We start from the raw sequence: 10,101 nt of genomic DNA, 5'->3' as shown, positions 1-10,101 counted from the left end.
TCCTGAAATCTGGCCCCGAATCTAGCTCAGCATCCTGTTTTTGGCACTGGCACTGCCAGCACTGGATCTGACTCAGTCTGCACTGCTCTTTGGCAGTTTGTGAGCTTGCTGTTTCAGCTCCCTTAAACAGACAAAGGGGAGGAGAGAAACCATCACAGTCACATAGAGGAAGGCCATCTGTTGTATTTTTCACATCGTACTCTGCTGATTCTATCATAACTTCCTTCTATCACCAAACACCAGACTATTTTAAAACTCATCTACTTTCATTTTAAATAAACAGTTATCCCCATGCATAGCCCAAAATGACATGGTAAAAATGAATATGCTACACTTCTTTCCAAAATGTTCTCTTTTTGCTGTGACAGAACCAAAGTACAAGCATAGAAAGGCATGGAAATGAAATGTACCCTTTTGGAGAATATACGGTACGTATATGGGAAAATCTGTTTGTATCTTTCTCATGGTGTTCCTCAGAATGCCACCGGCATTCTTGTTCCATATTTCTACTGCATTGTTTTCTTGCTTCCCACATAGAGATGTATGCATATTTTCCATGGATTTTTCCAAAATACGGATTTTTAACTGACTAAAGTGGGTTTGTGTGCATGTTTTAAGTTATTTGTTTTTAGTCCTGCACTTTTTTGAAATGTATGCACACATCGGTATGTATTTTTCCCCATTCAGAATGAACTGCACAGCATGGAAATGCACAGATTTACAAAGCAAGATGAACTTTGTTCCATTTCATAGTTTCAGAGGTATCTAATGGGTATTTCCATGTGATATTGTAAATCAAATATATTTCTTCTTCGAGGAGAGGCAGTTGGTTCCCTAACCGTATGATATGCCTTGGGGAAAAGGGTGCTTGGTTCACAGATTGTGTTTTAGAGTCAAACTAAATTTATTAGATTTATACCCGTTTGGTCTAGATGGGCAGGGTATAAATCTAAATAAATAAATACATAAATAAATAAAATTAGGTAAAACCATTAGCATGCCACTAGAAGTGAATTTCTCTTAAGAGGTAAAAGAGAGCTGTTTACCCTTTCACAAGTGTTCCTCATCTTGCATGTTGCAATTTTGCTTTAATTATTGTTATGTGATCTTTTTTATGAGAGGTAAACACAGAATTCATTTACAGGTCTGATTGCCAAATCACAGGGCATTGAAGAAATTGCATGAATGGAGAGAAACGTTGTAATAGCAGGAAATACACATTTCCTTTACTGGACCATATCCTACTGACAATTGTGTTAGATTGCTGTGACTAATAGTAGCTACCTGATAAGGTGCTGGAGCAGAAGCCAGGCCTGCTGTTGGGCACATTAGCCAGACATGTCACTAACAAACACCCAAGCTGTCATCAATTAACTGCAATTAGGAACTGCAACTTACATGATTCTTTCACAAACATTAATAGGACTTTTGGCCCGTGTGTCATTTGACTCCTTGATCATGTGCATCCTTTGAAGTTGATTTGTTGGATTCTACACTATTGAGCTTCTGCTGACTGTCCATTCTTCTCCCCAAGAAAAACAGCAGCCTTCAACATTTTAAGAGAAATAAGAATTTAGGCCTGATTGTCTTTGAGGTTGGCTTTACTAGAAATATATTGTTTGTTTTGTTTTTGCATTTGCATTTCTGGAAGTTGAGTCATGGCGACTGGACATCTTTCTTTCAACCTTCCACTACTCTTCCAAGTAACTTCTTCAGTCTGAGGAGAGTTGGTGGGAGACCAATGATATATCCTCCACCTTGGTTTCACTTCCCCTGGTCTGAATAGCCTCTTAGATGGACAAAGGACTGGGAGTGAGTAAAGATCCCACCTCCATAGTCTTTCTCCACCCATTGTCATGGGTCATTAGCAGTGGTCTTTCTGGTGTGTGCTCCTAATCTTTCTGGGGCTGGATGAAAGGCCAACATGATAAATAGGAGACAGATTGTATAAGGCCTCCACCCCTGTTGAGTGAGGGATTTTCTATATACATATTTGCATTTCTGTTTCCTGGTATCCTGGAATGTCAGAATGTTTGACTACTTGAGAGAAAAAGATTTATAAGGAGGAGGATCCTGCTGGGATAAGTCTTAGCAACAAGTAGATTTACATGAAGAATGAAAAACTTTGGGATTTAGGCCCCAAAACAAAACAAAACAAAACAAAAAAGAATGACATTGGAACAGTTCAATGTAGAGATGGGCACAAATTAAAAGATGAAAAATTCATCAAAAACTACTAATTTGTTGGAAATTTGGTGCTTTGTATTTGTTGGACGTGATAACCCAATGAATACAAAGAGAGAAATACTTAAACAAGAGAGAAATTTTTGTCACTTCATTTACCCATTCTTGGGTCATTTTTGGACTGTTTCCTGGGTGTCTGGGGGCCGTTTTTGCCTCCCTCCAACCATCTGAAACTTACACCTGTCAATCAAGAGTCTCTGGGCAACACTGGGAGGGACACAGAGACTCCTGGATTGGCACGTGAGACAGGCAAACGTGCTGGTCAAAGGACCATGGGGGAGTAGCTTGCTAAGAGGCTTTATAAGCATTCGCCTTGCAGCCATTTCCCACTTCTGCTCAGATGTTTGGACAGAGTGGTTGGTTGCTGTTTCTCTGTGTGCTATCTCTGAGTAGCCAGGGAAAGTTACTGTGTGCAAAGCATTCAGATTTTCAAATTATTTATTTCATTATTTCAAATAATGGGACTTTGGGCAGGGCATTCTTAAGGTGCGTATATTTTATTTAAATTTATTTTTTGAGGCTAGGGCCAGGGTGTTGTTGTTGTTTAATCATTAAGTCATGTCTGACTCTTCGTGACCCCATGGACCAGAGCACGCCAAGTCCTCCTGTCTTTCAATGCCTCCCAGAGTTTGGTCAAATTCATGTTACTAGCTTCGGTGACACTGTCCAACCATCTCGTCCTCTGTCATCCGCTTCTCCTCTTACCTTCACACTTTCCCAACATCAGGGTCTTTTCCAGGGAGTCTTCTCTTCTCATGAGATGGTCAAAGTATTGGAGCCTCACCTTTAGGATCTGTCCTTCCAGTGAGCACTCAGGGTTGATTTACTTCAGAATTGATAGGTTTGTTCTCTTTGCAGTCCAGGGGACTCTCAAGAGTCTCCACCAGCACCACAATTCAAAAGCATCAATTCTTTGGCGGTCAGCCTTCTTTATGGTCCAGCTCTCACCTCTATACATCACTACTGGAAAAACCATAGCTTTGACTTTGTGGCCCTTTGTCAGCAAGGTGATGTCTCTGCTTTTTAAGATGCTGTCAAGGTTTGTCAATGCTATCCTCCCAAGAAGCAGGTATCTTTTAATTTCATGGCTCCTGTCACCATCTGTAGTGATCATGGAGCCCAAGAAATTAAATCTGTCACTGCCTCCATATCTTCCCCTTCTATTTGCCAGGTGGTGATGGGATCAGTGGCCATAATTTTAGCTTTTTTTTAATGTTGAGCTTCAGACCATTTTTGTGCTCTTCTCTTTCACCCTCATTAAGAGGTTCTTTAATTCCTCCTTGCTTTCTGCCATCAGAGTGGTATCATCTGCATATCGGAGGTTGTTGATATTTCTTCCGGCAATCTTAATTCCCACTTGGGATTCCTCCAATCCAGCCTTTCGCATGATGTATTCTGCATACAAGTTAAATAAGCTGGGGGACAATATACAGCCTTGTTGTACTCCTTTCCCAATACTGAACCAATCAGTTGTTCTGTATCCAGTTCTAATTGTTGCTTCCTTTCCCACATATAGATTTCTCAGGAGATAGATAAGGTGGCCAGGCACTCCCATTTCTTTAAGAACTTGCCATAGTTTGCTGTGGTCCACACAGTCAAAGGATTTTGCATAGTCAATGAAGTAGAAGTACTAGATGTTTTTCTGGAACTCTCTGGCTTTCTCCATAGTCCAGCACATGTTAGCAATTTGGTCTCTGCCCCTTCAAAATCCAGCTTGTATTTCTGAGAATTCAGTCCACATACTTCTGAAGCCTACTTTCTAGGATTTTGAGCATAACCTTGCTAGCATGCGAAATGAGTGCAATTATACGGTACTTGGAGCATTCTTTGGCACTGCCCTTCTTTGGGATTAGGATGTAGACTGATCTTTTCCAATCCTCTAGTCACTGCTGAGTTTTTCAAACTTGCTGGCATATTGAGTGTAGCACCTTAACAGCGTCATCTTTTAAGATCTTAAATCAGTGGTGTCGAACTGTGGCCCTCCAGATGTTCTTGGACTTCAACTCCCAGAAGCCTTCACCACCACCTCTGCTGGCCAGGATTTCTGGGAGTTGAAGGCCAAGAACATCTGGAGGGCCACAGTTCGACACCACTGTCTTAAATAGTTCCACTGGAATGCCATCATCTCCACTGGCCTTGTTAGCCATGCTTTCTAAGGCCCACTTGACTTCACTCTCCAGGATGTCTGGCTCAAGGTCAGCAACCACATTATCTGGTTGTCTGGGACATCCAGATTTTTCTGATATAATTCCTCTGTTTATTCTTGCCTCCTCTTCTTGATCTCTTCTGCTTCTGTTAGGTCCCTCCCATTGTTATCCTTTATCATGTTCATCTTAGCACAAAATGTTCCTTCAATATCTCCAATTTTCCTGAAGAGATCTCTGGTTTTTCCCTTTCTATTATTTTCCTCTATTTCTTTGCACTGTTCATTTAAGAAGGCCCTCTTGTCTCTCCTTGCTATTCTTTGGAATTCAGCATTCAATTTTCTGTAAGTTTCCCTATCTCCCTTGCCTTTTGTTTCCCTTCTCTTCTCTGCTATTTGTATGGCCTTGTTGGACAGCCACTTTGTTTTCTTATATTTCCTTTCCTTTGGGATGGTTTTTGTTGCTGCCTCTTGTAAGCTTGAGTTTTGCTAGAAGAAGCAGATGATCAGAGCCACAATCAGCTCCAGGTCTTGTTTTTGCTGACTGTACAGAGCAGGGGTCTCAAACTCAATTTACCTGGGGGCCGCTGGAGGCAGAGTCTGGGTGAGGCTGGGCCACATCAGATTTTCCACAAGAAAAGCTTTGTTAAAAAAATTCCAATCTTCTCAAATCTCTTTTTTTAACACAAAATAAGATGAAAAAATAAACAAACAAATTAAGAATTAATAAGAAAATAAATAAATAAATCAGTTAACAACAACAACAACAACAACAACAACAATAATAATAATAATTCTCTAGTGAGCAACTATATGTGGTTTCTTCTGTCTGCTGTATTCAGATTCAAATGTCTGCATTAACAGTTCTTTAACATTTAATCTTCTAAACATGAATTGTCCTGAACATGAATGGAACATTGAAGAACACAAACTGTTCTTCTGAACATGGCTTCTCTTGCCTACTCCTTGTTGCTAGAGACCTGGCAGCGCTTCCCCTTGCCAGTGGCTTGCCAGTTCCCGCTCCAGGTGGATCGTGTTTAGTCAGAACTCTCCACTATGACTTGTCAGTCTTGGGTGTCCCTGCATGGAATAGCCCACAGCTTTTCTGAATTTCCCAAGCCACTTTGCTACAACAAGGCAGCAGTCCATAAAGGGGAGGGTCAGGGTAAGGGTGATTAATCCCTCTCTGTGCATATTTTGTAAATTATGTTACCCTTCCCCCATTAATCCAATTTCCAATTGAATCTCTCTCTCTCTCTCTCTCTCTCTCTCTCTCTCTCTCTCTGTGTGTGTGTGTGTGTGTGTGTGTGTGTGTGTGTGTGTGTGTGCGCGCGCGCGCTCTGGGTTATGGTGGTTGCTTTCAGATTTTTTATTCAACTCCTCCCTCGCTGTCCTGTTTCTCTCCTCAGTGGACCCCACCTTCTTTTTAAAATATTCTTTTGTTACAACCCTCTCTTAGATCAACCCAGTTAATTTTTACTGTGGGCAAACCCCCTCCCCTCCCTTTATTTCTAAATCCAAGTGTGCCCGTATTTTAGGAGGTAGGGGAAGAAGAAACCTGCTCATCAGCCACCCCACTAATCCAGGGGAAGAAAGAAACCAATTTCCCTGAGAGACACCCCACTTACCCAGGGGAAGAAAGTAACTTGCCTGCCCACCATCCTGTAAACCCAGCGGAAGAAGAAACCTGCCCACCAGTCATCACTCCAACAGAGGGAGTCAGAGGGAAATGCTTACACCTGCCACTATGCCACCTATGTCTCTGTATGCAACCTCTGTCACTTTCCTGGGGGTATTCACTTTGTACAACATAGACATCCAAAGTCCAAACCTCACCAATCTTGGAGTGACTATAGAGGAGAGACAGGGGGAACCCTTGTGTGATTTTGGTGTCTCTAGGTGGCTGGGGGGGATATTTTATAGGGTTTTTAAGGCAAGATGAATGGACAAATCAAGTAATTGATGCATCAGAAAAAATAATAAATTCGTGATTTGTGATTTGTCAAACTTGATGAATTAAGAATTGAAACAAATCAGCATTTTTCCGATTAATGTCCATCTCTAATTCAGTGTAACTGTAAATGGTTAGCCTGTTCATGTACAGCTAAGAGCACATGCACTTGATGCTGGAGTGCTCATGGTTTAAACTTCTTTAAAAGCTGTGAAATAAGATCCAGAGCAGCAGTTCTAAGACTCTTTTTAACTGCACCTGCAACAGCAAGAGAGTTGAGGTTGCAGCTGTTTGCCAGGTGGCTGTCAAAGGCATGGAATGAATGAAAACATTTAGCAGAAAACCACCACAGTATTGAATAGAAGGCCTCTCGCCTCAGCTGCAATTAGTTACCTCTTCTTCTTGATGGTGCTGACTTAGCCAAGTGTACCTCTTTTACCTTCATCCCAAGATACGTAACTCCTGCTTCTGCCACAAGCCATCTGGGTGTTGTTGTTATCGCTTGGAATGAAAAAGGTAATAGCTGTAGGCAATCTGTGCCAGCAGTGGAATATCCTAATTCCACTGGCAGCTGTAGTCGGTTGGATGTAGTGTTGTGCCCGTTGTAGTCGGTTGGATGGATGGCACAACATGGGTGGGTGGACAATAAGGTGACAGGCATCGGCAGGGACCAAATAAGTACTCTTCGCATATCAGGAATAAACTGGCTGAGGTGAGCTTGAGCCTGAGGTGAAGTGCCCTGTTTGCCCTAACAGACAGCACTTCACTGCTTGAAGAGAAGACACAATTTAAAATTTTCACTTTTACAGAAATACGAAACCTAACCTCCTTATTGAATACTATTTGTTTTCAATTCAAGATACACCGTAACTTTTAAATGACATTTATTGGGTTGTGCACCCTATATGCTCTTTCCACGTCCTTAGGTTTTGATTATATTACAAAGTTTTCATTTTTGTTGTGTGAGAGAATTCAGCTGCCTGTGATTTGGTTGTGGGGACCACAGTTCCATGGCAGAGCACATGCTTTGCATGAAACGGTCCCCAGTTCAGTTCCACTGCCTTCTCCAGTTTTATATAAAAATGTGAAAGCAGATATTGTGAAATAACTCTACCTGACATCCTGCTATTAAGTGTCTACATTACTGACATTCATGGAAAACTAGTCTTGGCCTTATAGGTATAAGGTAGTTTCTTGTAGTCCTATGTAAAAATGAGAGTATTTTGTTCTTGGGCAAGTGTGCAATTGTTGTTACTTCTGTGCATGTGACAGTGGCAGTACCAGCTAATACCTGTGACATCACAAGTGACCAGTGCCACAGCTGCCCAAATATTTGCACTGTTTTGCCAATTTATAGCATTTGCTGTCATAGGAAACACTCAGATTTCAAGCAGTGATAGCTCAATGTGAAGAAGCACTGTTTTAACACAGAAAGCAAGGCGGATGTAGCCATATTTAACCTTCATCAAGCTTAAATATGATTTCCCCTCCAGTTTGTATTTGTCTTGATTTTGATACTTTGCTGAGTGGCTCTCATGTACTCTTGACTGGAAAGTACCGGTAATGTTCATCAGTGGTAAGGCATGTTCAGCAAGCATACCCACACTGTTACTGGCATTTACGTTTCTTGGAAAAGATGGAAGCAGGAAAACAATAGTTGGAGAAGCAGAAACTGCTGGCAATGGTTTCCAAGAGGCAGACAACAGTTTCCAATTGTTTGTCACTTACAGCTTCACTGGAAACAGTATTTGTGTGAAATGAGGCAATTAGTCAAAACAGGAACAACAAAAGACATGCTGTCAACATGTACTATCTAAAAGAAGACACTGAGATTTCGTTAGCTTCCGTCAAGACAAAATCCTGTAAGAAAGGCCGGCAAAGCATTTGGTGATATTAAATCTAAGACTTAAGTTCATGCTTTGTGTGGTGGCAGCTCAAAACAAAACATAACAGATCTGTGAACCCACTTAGATTTCATTGTCTATCCTCCAGAACTTGGAACTAGTTACAAATAATCTATTTTCCTTCAAAGAGGTTTTAGGAGTTAAGCTGTGGATTTCCTGCTTTGACAGGAAATTGGACCTGATGACTCTTGGGTTCTCTTCCATTTCTACAATTCTATGATTCTAAGTTACATGATCATAGTAATGAAGCAAGGAATAACCTTACTTTGTTTGGCGGCATAACTGTATCTGTTAATATTACTTTTATAATTATAATTATTTTTACAAGCCGCAGTTATTGCAGGAGGGCACTCCCACTGCTCAGTCCATGGGCCCTGGTTAGCTTCCTTCTGTAAATGTGCAGCTGAAACTGGAGAATCTGCCTAGAAAGGAGTATTTTTGTGTTGTTGGGTGGATGATGATGATGATCATCATCATCATCATAAATTAGCAGCCTTTCTCATGCTCAGAGCTTGCTATTGTTTGAAATACAACTTCTCAGGTGTCGCTGCCTTGCCCTAAAAGTAACTTTTCTGAGCTCTGCTGCTGCTACATCAAAGGAGCAGATTTTGGGTGCATTCAGAATAATTGTCCCTGCTTAATCCTGAATAAGTCAGGTTTGCTTGCTTGTTTGTTTACTCCTGGGACGATATATGCATGTCTGAAAAATCATATTCCTTTGTACTTCCTTGTTTCAGCACATTCTAGAAATGTTGGGTGTAGAACTAGAGAGAGAAATGTCATCAGCTCATACTATAGAATTAGCTCACCACTTGTTTTTATCTAAATGCAAGGAAGGGAAAAAAACAGGAAAGAAATATGCTTTTGGTCAAAAGGTCTCAAATTAGTGCTGATCTAGGAGCCAGGGGAACATGCAACAGGAAGTGGGTTAAGAGCCGAAACTATGTGTGAAGTTGCAGCTGCCTTTTTAATCACTGAATCAGCAAACAGTTTGATCATACAGCTAAACGGAAGGAACATTTACTTACTTAAAGACTCGGTTCTGAACAGCTCATGTGTCAGCTTCTGCTCACTGAGAATGTTTTTTAAAAATGTTCTTTTTGGTGATGCCCAAACTCCTATAATTAGAAGTCTAGCTTCAAAGATGTTGAAGTCACTGAGGCTCACTGGAGGTAGCCTGGAGCCTGCATTTTTGCTCCTCCAGAAGAAATTGCTACAGAGAAAAGCCTATAAAAACCATTGGTCACAAATGAAGCAGCAGTTAATGAGCTTAAGCCTGCTTAGCTCTGAATTGGATTTTGACCATTATCTCTCATGATGATTCTCTTATGCTTTTTTGCAGGCGATATCTCCCAGCTCCAGTGGGCAGGACATTGGTTTCCTGTCTTTATATTTCCCCTGGGGAATGAAGTAATAACATGTGGATTTGAGGGCTTGAGTGGGCAAGAACCTAAGAAAGATGTTAACATCTGCATAAAATACAGCTTAATTAACAATGCTATGACTTTCAGAACCGCCCTCTCTATCTGTATTTCGACTCAGAACTAAAGTCATAACTTGGATCTCATACAAATAGATAGATTCTTGACCACCCTCACAAGACATCTGTTGAGGAGAAACCAGGACCGGGTTTCATGGTAATGACTATATTAAGAAATGAAGAGTATCTACATTGTACCTGAAAGGGAGATGAACAAGAAAACTGTATCTGATGTGTTACCATGGAAGTGCCATCTAGAATGTTTCTTTTCTTTTCCTAAAACAAACATTTTTGGGGTCCTCATCACATGTGATGGGGTGGGCTCATTGTGAGAAATGGGTAAACAAGAGTGTGAACAGATGACAGGAAAGGTGTATGT

At 41.0% G+C, this 10,101-nt stretch overlaps 1 protein-coding gene across 1 annotated transcript in view; it reads left to right on the top strand.

The window, feature by feature from the left end:
• The first annotated feature begins 215 nt into the window (after positions 1 to 215).
• The window catches only part of RAP1A (RAP1A, member of RAS oncogene family), a 142,892-nt gene continuing 133,006 nt past the window's right edge, over positions 216 to 10,101 (top strand). Inside the window, exon 1 of the mRNA XM_020780628.3 lies at positions 216 to 428. The gene's annotated coding sequence lies outside the window, so the exon portion shown is untranslated. The remainder of the gene's footprint in view (positions 429 to 10,101) is intronic.

This window comes from Pogona vitticeps, chromosome 4, assembly GCF_051106095.1.
Source record: "Pogona vitticeps strain Pit_001003342236 chromosome 4, PviZW2.1, whole genome shotgun sequence".
Classification (NCBI taxonomy): domain Eukaryota; kingdom Metazoa; phylum Chordata; class Lepidosauria; order Squamata; family Agamidae; genus Pogona; species Pogona vitticeps.
This window is presented reverse-complemented; position numbering and strand designations above follow the sequence as displayed.